This window comes from Ostrea edulis, chromosome 1 (genome assembly GCF_947568905.1).
Source record: "Ostrea edulis chromosome 1, xbOstEdul1.1, whole genome shotgun sequence".
In the NCBI taxonomy this organism is placed as follows: domain Eukaryota; kingdom Metazoa; phylum Mollusca; class Bivalvia; order Ostreida; family Ostreidae; genus Ostrea; species Ostrea edulis.
The window spans coordinates 45,399,941-45,411,218 of NC_079164.1; the positions used below are offsets into that span (position 1 = coordinate 45,399,941).

General features: G+C 34.1%; 2 long non-coding RNA genes across 3 annotated transcripts in view; one reads left to right on the forward strand and one right to left on the reverse strand.

Annotated features, from left to right (window-relative positions):
* The first annotated feature begins 1,627 nt into the window (after positions 1-1,627).
* The window catches only part of LOC130049553 (uncharacterized), an 11,464-nt gene continuing 1,813 nt past the window's right edge, over positions 1,628-11,278 (forward strand). The window contains exons 1-3 of one of the 2 annotated variants that reach the window (XR_008798107.1): positions 1,628-2,258; positions 5,865-5,967; positions 6,128-6,181. This is a non-coding gene — a long non-coding RNA (uncharacterized LOC130049553). Of the gene's footprint in view, positions 2,259-5,795; positions 5,968-6,127; positions 6,182-11,278 lie in introns of those variants that run through there. The other variant, XR_008798115.1, reaches the window with a different exon arrangement.
* Positions 8,533-11,174, reverse strand: LOC125664948 (uncharacterized). The gene is made up of 3 exons (XR_007366115.2): positions 10,787-11,174; positions 9,807-9,892; positions 8,533-9,702 (listed from the first exon to the last, which is right to left on the reverse strand). It is a non-coding gene; the product is annotated as an uncharacterized LOC125664948 (long non-coding RNA).

The window sequence follows — 11,278 nt, forward strand, 5'->3', positions numbered from 1 at the left end:
TAAAGTTTCCTTAGTTTACTTTTATACAATGTTGTAAGAAATGATGACTCTTGATATTTCTCAACGTGCATGCAAGTAAGAGTGTGTTCTGAAGGGGGGGGGGGGGGGGGGGGATGTCATGACATGCATGTACATAGTGATTCGTCTCCAGTCGTTTAAAATATTTTAAATCTTCTATTCAAGAATATCTAAATTTAGCAAAAGTGAAAAAGGGTCGGGACCACGATATTAAGTAAAAATTCCGTTGTTCAAAATACAGATGATTTACCTTTATAAATCAAACAGAAAGTGACCTTCGCTCCGTTATCTTTAGATCCGCGCATACAAATTTAACGTTATTTGCGCTCAATGTAACGTGAGTTTTCATTGGCTTTCGTCATTGACTATGACGTCAACGTTACTAGCCACAAGTTGTATGTTGTGGTTACGTTTCATTCCAATGACATTAGTTGAGAAGGTCGGACGTATGATCGCCTGCAGAATACAAAGCAAAGAAATGTCATTGAGGATGTGCAAAAGAAAGATAAAGAGGGTAATACCTCGTATTAAGAATTTCTCAAAGAAGGAAAATTATTGGATATTGTTTCAATATACAGCGTAGTGCCGTGAATGAGTCAACTTCTTTACTAGGCCTATATAATTCATTGAAAATAACCACGTTTCTAAACCATTTTCATAAACTTATCAAGATTCAATTTATAGTAACTGTTACACCTTTAACAGCACAAATATCTGCAGTTTGTAATCTCGGTGTCTTTTCCCCCTGAAACAGCCATACACATATTATTTACTATAAAAAAAAACAACCCATTCTCACAGTTTCGTTCCAAAGAACTAGTCTATATAAAGGAAATGGAATGCTAAAAGTTGATATTAAAGTATTTCTGCAATTGTTGTTAAATGTAGTAGGAAATTTCATGAAAATCAGAGCAAAAATAAGTTCAGAATGACTGCAAAGAAAGAATATTTTTCAATGAAATATAAAGCGTGCAACATGAAAGTTAGACTCATTTATGGCACTACGTACGCTGTAGGTATATTTTAAAAGGCTTTATCACAAACATGACGAAGGCGTGCTTATACTTAAATACATGTATAACATGCTTATTGCACCCTTCCTTTAAAGAATGCATTTTGGGGGTGGATTTTGGCATCTCTTTTAAAGTTGCGAGTTATGTGAGTGTTTATTCATTTTCTATTCAAAGTCCCCGAAAATAATGTACACAAACTAAAAACAATTCCGTCAGGTTCAAGGCTGTTCGTCGCAGATGAATGTTTTAAAAATGAAAATTGACAAGCTTGTGATCACAAACCAGGTCTTCAGTACGTTTCAATGTCATATATGACTTAGCAACACCCTACTCTCTTCACTCATCGGCCTAGTTTCGATGTCACAAAATACAAGACTCGTATATTAGTTGTACGTACTTATTGTCCGTTCTGGTTGATGTTTATCATCTTCTACAACTCCAAGTTCAATTACATTCTGTCTCCTATAAATCAGTTATATACTCACCCTTCAGTAGACATCTTTATGTCTGTGGTTTACTTATCAAAAGAATTGAGTCCGCTTTGCTTTCTGCATGGTTGTCTCTCTGTTAACAATTTTCCACATCGCTGGAACCACTTGTTGGTACATAATGTACTAAACTTAAAGAAAAAAATTGCATCAAAGCTTGTTCATATCAGGAACCACAGTCGATCCCTTATACGGAGAAATGAAAACCCGCGTAGTCTATGGGGGGTATAATATTAAGATCCTAGCTTTGAGGTCTCAATAAGAAATCAAAAATTGTAAAGTTGTAAAGGTACTGTAACACTTGGGCTTCTTATATATACGGTGATAACTTTTTAAAAAATTCTTGATTTGACCGTAAATATCAGATTGAAAATTTTATTAAGATAATTAAATGCTTTTTTTTTATTTTTTATTTTACAGAACTTTGATAAACCAGATGAGGCCTCGTCATGTGCCAGTGCCCCACCACCCCCGGCGTCTGGTGAGGTACGGTATATTCCGGCCAATAAATGTTATTAGATTTAAGTAAGTGCTTTATGTGTATGTTTGTAACAAAATTTTGCAACAATATCCAAATTAAATGCTTGATTCCCTGACTAGTTGTATTTTATTCTTATACACCCATTTTGTGATGGTTATCGACTTTTTCATGTATATAAAAAGTTTAAATTCGGCATTTTTGTAGGCCATACAGAAGTGGAAGAGGAGCTGGCGGAACAATAAAGTATGGCGGAGAGAAGTAAATGTGAAAATATAATTTTTTTTTTAATTTAAAAAAATAAACATATTTTTAATGAGATGCCTACAGGCCCTATCGATAACCTGAGTATTAATTAAAAGTATCATTATCCCCCATCCCTCCTTTACGGGCTACATCAGCTATAATTTTTCTGTTCTGCACATCTAAGTTAAATTCTAATATTCAGCAGCAGTATATTACAATATGTCTACTTATACAAAACACAATGCTTCCGAAAGTGTCCGTACTGAAGAAAAACTTTACGTAATATAATGCATATTACGTTAACAGCCAATAACACTATATGACAATTTTGGACCCGTCTTAGAGTTTGAACCCTCACCCTCACCCCAAAATCATAATTTTGGAACATCCATTTCTTCTTTTCCTGAATATGCATTTAAATTTTGCATAGTATCAGCAAAATTAAAGAAGCCTTTCATATGATAAAGACATTTGATTACTATAACCATTTTCGCCCCACCCTGGTACCAAAACCTCTACCCCTGATATCACAAAATTTACAATTTTGGTAAAGGGCCACCCGCTCCTTCAAAACATCCATTTAGTTTAAATGTTGTATCAATACCATTAACAAAGATGTCATTAAAACATTGTACACATAAACACTATATAAGTTAAGGTTGGCTCCGACCTGGAGTCAGTGCCTTTACCCCGGGAATCATGAAATTTACCATATTGGTAGAGGCCTTCCCGCTCTACATGACTATATGCATTTAGTTTTTCTTAGCAATCTGTGGTTTAAGTGGAGTTCTCTAAGGTTTTTAAGAATTGGTCAATTTTGGGCATTTTCTGTCCCATCCCTAAGGCTCCGGGTTGCGGGAGTCCTGAAATTTACAATTCATCTTTTCTTTGCCCAACAATGCTTCATAACAAATTTTAAAAGAATTGGAAAGGTAGTTATCAAGAAGAAAAACGTATTCAGTCGTTAATGGGCGACGGACGACACACGACGACAGACCCAATAGCAATTGGTCACTTTCATGGTGACATAAAAATTCACACAAATATACTGGGTATGTACAACATTCATTATATACTGGTGTAGGTCAAAATCATAAAAAGAAAGAATATAACACATATATATCAGCATATGAATTACACAGGATCAATGCACTGAGCGATTACGTTTCTCTAAATAAAACTGGAAATTATTCAGTGCGTATTAGGAGGGGACCCAGCAATACCGGAATTCGATCAAAAGTACCCACCTAAACAATATTTACAATGCACAGTCTCTCGGAATTAAAAACTGAACTTCCTTTCGGATCATCGAAATTGAACCGTATGAATGAATCATGATATAAAAATATTCACTAGAATAAGAATTTAGAATATCCTTATTAACGTTTGGCATTTGAGGTTCAGACCCAGCAGCTGAAGTCGCCATCTTCAGCCATCATAATTCACAAAGACTCATCCACACGAAAATTCTATATGATATAGTTATGTAAAATAGGAACCCGTGATTAGTACAATGAACGAGGACTGACGTTTATGCATTTATAAGTAATATTAAAGTAAAGAACTGTATGCACACGCTAATACGCCAAATATTATTTTCATTTTATTTTTACTTCGAAAGCATTTTAGGACCAATCCCTTTCTGTAAAGTTTCCTTAGTTTTCTTTTATACAATGTTGTAAGAAATGATGACTCTTGATCTTTCTCAACGCGCGTGCAAGTAAGAGTGTGTGCTGGAGGTGTGTGTGTGTGTGTGTGTCATGATATGTATGTATATAGTCCTGGTCGTTTAAAATATTCTAAATCTTCTATTGAAGAATATTTAAATTTAGCAAATGTGAAAAAGGGTCGGGGCCACGATATCAAGCGAAAAGTCAGTTGTTCAAAATACAGATAATTTACCTTTAATAAAAACAGAAAGTGACCTTCGCTCCCTTATCTCTAGATCCGCGCATGCAAATTTAACGTTATTTGCGCTCAGTGTAACGCGAGTTTTCATTGGCTTTCGTCATTGATTATGACGTCAGCGTTACTTAGCCTCACGTTGTATGTTGTGGTTACGTCTCATTCCAACGACAGTAGTTGAGAAGGTCGGACGTGTGATCACCTGCAGAATACAAAGCAAAGAAATGTCATTGAGGATGTGCAAAAGAAAGATAAAGAGGGTAATACCTCGTATTAAGAATTTCTCAAAGAAGGAAAATTGGTGAAAATTGTTTCAATATACAGCATAGTGCCATGAATGAGTCAACTTCTATTTATTTTACTAGGCCTATATAATTCATTGAAAATAACCACGTTTCTAAATCATTTTCATAGACTTATCAAGATTCAATTTATAGTAACTTTTACACCAATATCTGAAATTTGTAATCTCGGTGTCCCCCCCCCCCCCTAAACAGCCATACACATATTATTGACCATACTGAAAAAAGCCATCCTCACAGTTTTCGTTCCAAAGAACTATCAAAAGGAAATGAAATGCTAAAAGTTGATATTGAAGTTTCATTGGTCATATTTCTGTAATTGTTGGTAAAAGGGTTTTTAAAAATTAAAATCAGGAATATAGAATTTATGTTCAGATGACTTGTAATAGATGTAGTAAATTTCATGAAAATTAGAGCAAAAATAAGTTCAGAATGACTGCAAAGAAAGAATATTTTGCATTTGAAATATAAAGCGTGAAACATGAAAGTTAGACTCATTTATGGCACTACGTGCGCTGTAGGTATATTTTAAAAGGCTTTAATATCACAAACATGACGAAGGCGTGCTTATACTTATACATGTATAACATGCTTATTAAAGAATTCATTTTTTGGGTGTATTTTGGCATCTCTTTTAAAATTGCGAGTTATGTGAATGTTTACTTATTTTTTATTCGAAGTCCCAGAAAATAATGTACACAAACTAAAAATAATTCCATCAGGTTCAAAGCTGTCGTCACAGATAAATGTTCTAAAAACGAAAATTGACAAGCTTGTGATCACAAACCAGGTCTTCAGTACGTTTCAATGTCATATATGACTTAGCAACACTCTACCCTCTTCACTCATCCGCCTAGTTTCGATGTCACAAAATACAAGACTCGTATATTAGTTGTACGTACTTATTGACCGTTCTGGTTGATGTTTATCATCTTCTACAACTCCAAGTTCAATTACATTCTGTCTCCTATAAATCAGTTATATACTCACCCTTCAGTAGACATCTTTATGTCTGTGGTTTACTTATCAAAAGAATTGAGTCCGCTTTGCTTTCTACATGGTTGTCTGTCTGTTAACAATTTTCCACATCGCTGGAACCACTAGCTGGTACATAATGTACTAAACTTAAAGAAAAAAATTGCATCAAAGTTTGTTCATATCAGGAACCACAGTCGATCCCTTATACGGAGAAATGAAAACCAGCGTAGTCGGGGGTGGTGGGTGGTGTTATAATATTAAGATCCTAGCTTTGAGGTCTCAATAAGAAAATTGTAAAGTTGTGAAGGTACTGTAAGCTTTGGGCTTATTATAATAAGGTGATAACTTTTTTAAAAAAAATTCTTGATTTGACCGTAAATATCAGATTGAAAATTTTATTAAGGTAATTAAATGCTTTTTTTTCTTCATTTTACAGAACTTTGATAAACCAGATGAGGCCTCGTCGTGTGCCAGTGCCCCACCACCCCCGGCGTCTGGTGAGGTACGGTATATCCCGACCAATAAATGTTATTAGATAAGTAAGTGCTTTATATGTATGTTTGTAACAAAATTATGCAACAATATCCAAATTAAATGCTTGATTCCCTGACGAGTTGTATTTTATTCTTATACACCCATTTTGTGATGGTTATCGACCTTTTCATGTGTATAAAAAGTTTAAATTCGGCATTTTTGTAGGCCACACAGAAGCGGAAGAGGAGCTGGAAGAACAACAGAGTATGGCGGAGAGAGGTAAAATTAATGTGAAAATCTGATATTTTTTTTTAAATTTCAAAAAATAAACATATTTTTAATGAGATGCCTACAGGCCCTATCGATAACCTGAGTATTAATTAAAAGTATCATTAGTCCCCACTCCCAATCCGCCTACGGGCTACATCAGCTATAATTTTCCTGTTCTGCAAATCTAAGTTAATTCTAATATTCAGCAGCAGTATACTTTTACAAAACACAAATGTTTCCGAAAGTGTCCGTACTGAAGAAATACTTTACGTAATATAATGAACATTACGTTAACAGCCAATAACACTATATGACAATTTTGGACCCGTCTTAGAGTTTGAACCCTCACCCTCACCCCAAAATCATAATTTTAGTAGATCCCTTTCTTCTTTTCCTGAATATGCATTTAAATTTTGCATAGTATCAGCAAAATTAAAGAAGTCTTTCATATGATAAAGACATTTGATTACTATAACCATTTTCGCCCCACTCTGGTACCAAAACCTCTACCCCTGATATCACAAAATTTACAATTTTGGTAAAGGGCCACCCGCTCCTTCAAAACATCCATTTAGTTTAAATGTTGTATCAATACCATTAACAAAGATGTCATTAAAACATTGTACACATAAACACTATAAGTTAAGGTTGGCTCCGACCTGGAGTCAGTGCCTTTACCCCGGGGATCATGAAATTTACACATTTTTGGTAGAGGCCTTCCCGCTCTACATGACTATATGCATTTAGTTTTTCTTAGCGATCTGTGGTTTAAGTGGAGTTCTCTAAGGTTTTTAAGAATTGGTCAATTTTGGGCATTTTCTGTCCCATCCCTAAGGCTCCGGGTTGCGGGAGTCCTGTTTACAATTCATCTTTTCTTTGCCCAACGATGCTTCATAACAACAAATTTTAAAAGAATTGGAAAGGTAGTTATCATGAAGTAAAACGTGTTCAATTGTTAATGGGCGACGGACGACACAACGACGGACCCAATAGCAATTGGTCACTTTCATGATGACATAAAAATTCACACAAATATACTGGGTATTTACAACATTCATTATATACTGGTGTAGGTCAGGATACCTATAGCAAAAATCTTAAAGAAAGAATATAACACATATATATCAGCATATGAATTACACAGGATCGGTGCACTGAGCGATTACGTTTCTCTAAATAAAACTGGAAATGATTCTGTATGCATTACATGTAGATTACTATTGACATATTAGGAGCGGACTCAGCAATACCGGAATTCGATCAAAAGTACCCACCTAAACAATATTTACAATGCACAGTCTCTCGGAATTAAAAACTGGACTTCCTTTCGGATCATCGAAATTGAACCGTATGAATGAATCATGATATAAAAATATTCACTAGAATAAGAATTTAGAATATCCTTATTAACGTTTGGCATTTGAGGTTCAGACCCAGCAGCTGAAGTCGCCATCTTCAGCCATCATAATTTACAAAGACTCATCCACACGAAAATTCTATATGAATATTGTTATGTAAAATAGGAACCCGTGATTAGTACATGTATAATGAACGAGGACTGACGTTTATGCATTTATAAGTAATCTTAAAGTAAAGAACTGTATGCACACGCTAAAATCATTTTCATTTTATTTTTACTTCGAAAGCATTTTAGGACCAATCCCTTTCTGTAAAGTTTCCTTAGTTTACTTTTATACAATATTGTAAGAAATGATGGCTCGAGATCTTTCTCAACGCGCGTGCAAGTAAGAGTGTGTGCTGGAGGGATGTGTGTGTGTGTGTGTCGTGACATGTATGTATATAGTCCTAATCGTTTAAAATATTTTAAATCCTCTATTCAAGAATATTTAAATTTAGCAAAAGTGAAAAAGGGTCGGGACCACGATATCAAGGAAAAGGTCAATTGTTCAAAATACAGATAATTTACCTTAAGGTAGCTATTGATAGCTAGCTCCAAAAAAACCGCTCATTGAATTTTTTTCAATTTTATTTTTTATAACATTTTGACTTTATCCTAAAACATATCAAAAAATCAACAAAAATAATCAGGTTAATTTTCGAGGAATGCGAGATTGAAATCCCCTCTTTTGCAGCCCCAAAAGGCAAAAAATGCCAAAATTGAGCAAATTTAAAAAGAAGCCAATAAAAATTTTATTGACACCAGAAATATTGTTTGTCATATATAGTTATGTAAATTAAACACAAACAGACAAATAATCAACATTGATCAGAAATTCAAAATGCATCTAAGGAAAACATTGGGATGATTCGACTTGGCAAATGGCCAAATTTACCCTAAATATGGCGTTTCTCAAATACTACCAGGCATACATTTTCTGACAACAACAAAATTCTGCTCATAAAATTTCTGATTTTATTTCATTTTTACAATAAGTCAAGTAGTATCTAAAATATTGAATGGAAAAAAATATACCAAATGAGGTTTAATCTGAAACTATGTCAGATTTTGTAACCCTACCCCCTCCCTTCTAGAAATGAATTTTAAGAGATACAGTCAGCAGGGATAAACTATTGACCTTAAATGATTAAGCATTCCCAAATTACCACATTGAGCATTCAAATTCACAATACTAGAAGTTTCTATGAGCCATTTAAGAATGATATATAGTGTGTGCTATTGCAGTTGACCTTTTTGCACTCGCAATGATTGCCTAAATATTTAGTTATTTTTCACACAATTTCTTGTAATAACTGGACCAAATCTATTACTTATACATATTTTTTTATAGAAATTTATATCACTATACAGTATAATACACCAAATATGTTTAAATAACCATTTCATATTTCAATAAATAATTAATATCAATGGAAAGAGACCCATGGACTGCCCATGGATCACTACATGTAAGTCCTTCTGAGTCATCTTGCCCTCACAGATAAGTGTGTCTTTCATAAGTTTAAGATTTTTAATTGTAGTTTCACAATGAACCAAAAACTCACTATTGGATAACTGAGAATGCATGTACATGTATATTGCATTAATTAACAGTAGATTTCCCCAGGTGAAGGTCTATGTTCACTGTATGTATAAGGGGGGGGGGGGGTGAATTAGTTCCATTATGAAACTTTTATAAAAATTTTATATACATTAATGTATCAATGATGTATGTTTCAACTAAATTTTGAATTACAAGGAAAATTCAAACACATTGATTGAAGTTATAAAATTGATATTCTATCATGTGCACATTTTTTACTAATATATCTAAGAAAGAATAATCAACATTGAAATTTCCTTTACATCTATGCAATATTATTGTCTTTCAAAAGGCATGTACATGTAATACACGAGTACATGTACTTGTTTTCCCTCAAATTCATAATTTAGTTTAAAGTATGTTGTACAACATCCACTGCTCTGAGCTCATATAAGTGAATTAACGTTTTTCATCCAAGTCCCAAATTTTGCAGTAGTTCTTTAATCTTCGGAACTTGATCAAACATTTTTAAATTTGTGGAGTTGTGGGGGTCCAGGGGATATGTCATCATCACTGTAAATGGAGTACCTGTTCAAAATATAGATAAATATATTTAAATATAGCAAAAAAGATGAATATCTGATATACTCAGAATTGTCTTTACAAATGTTTATCAAAAGAAAATATAGTACCTCTCTTGCTGTTATACTTGTTGACTCGAAATCCACATCAACCTGCACTGGTCCTATCTAACCTCCCTTGGTCCTCAGACTGATGCCTAGAAAAAAGATCATCATAATTGATATTTGCACAGTTAGGTCTATATTATACCATTGAGTAATTAGACTGCGTCAGACAATGTGAATTTTAAAATTGTGTCGCAACACATATTCAGTGAACATTTTTATACTGATGTTTCAAAATTATAAATTGCAATATGAGATGACATGTATATATGTATATATGTTTTCATAAACTGCCATAGACTTATCATATCTGTTTTATTTACAAAATGTGGGTCAAGAGAAGGGCATACGTGTAGTATACATATCTTACTTATACATACAGTGCATACATTTGCCTATGAGAGGGCATATGCAGACTTGTGATTAATTTACATTATTTTTAAAAAGTTTTTGCCAACCTACATGTTTGTGTGAAACACGAAACCTCAGGTTTGATATATTTCTTAGGTCACTGAAATTTCAAAGTAATAGCATATATATACACACTATAGTCTAGGGAATTATAATTCAACACATGCCCCCCCCCCCCCCCCCCCCCCACTTTCTATCCGGTTTCCTCATACCCCTAGATAGTAGGTCTATACAGATATTTGTTTTCCATTACTTTTATACATGTAGTTCAAGGTATGTTATTTTCGTAACGGTTATTTTCATAACGATATTTTCTTAATAAAAGAGTTGTGAGAGCCCATGTTTACAAATGTGGTATACATTTACATGACATCCGTTCGTTTACAATCACATGCACAGGTGGGAGTTACATTTTAAGCACACATGGAATACATATATACATAGCAAAATAATACATCTACTGTGTATGTCGTGTGTTTAAACTTACAGATGTTATTACAAATCGCGTTGTGAAATAGCAGAGGAAATGTGAGTTGAACTTTTGAATACAAATTTATGGCATTTTTTTCACTCACCAAACGAAACTATGATTTCGTTGTCCAAGTTGAATGCATCCACCAACTTCCTCTTCTTGCAAGAAACTTTGTTTAGCCTCTCAATGACTGTATAAACAGTATTTAATCTCGCAGCATGCTGCACTCGGACATTACGATGTATCAACCAACAACTTTGTTTACGTAGCGCATCTACGTACATGGATTGGTGGTTGGTTTAACATTTCGATTAGCAAAAAGTTTCACACAGATGAAACATTTCATCTACCATTATTACAGATATTGACGTATACTTATGTGGTACGTGCATATTTTCTCTAGGCGAGTCAGTCACAGCAACAAACACTTTCGGAACCCCTTTTTGTTTTTCGACTATTCTATGACGGAGTAAGGAATTCCGGAAAATGAATTCACGTGAAAATACACAATTTTTACTGATCACGTGGTTGCTATCCGTCGCTACCTTAATCAAACAGAAAGTGACCTTCGCTCCCTTATCTTTAGATCCGCGCA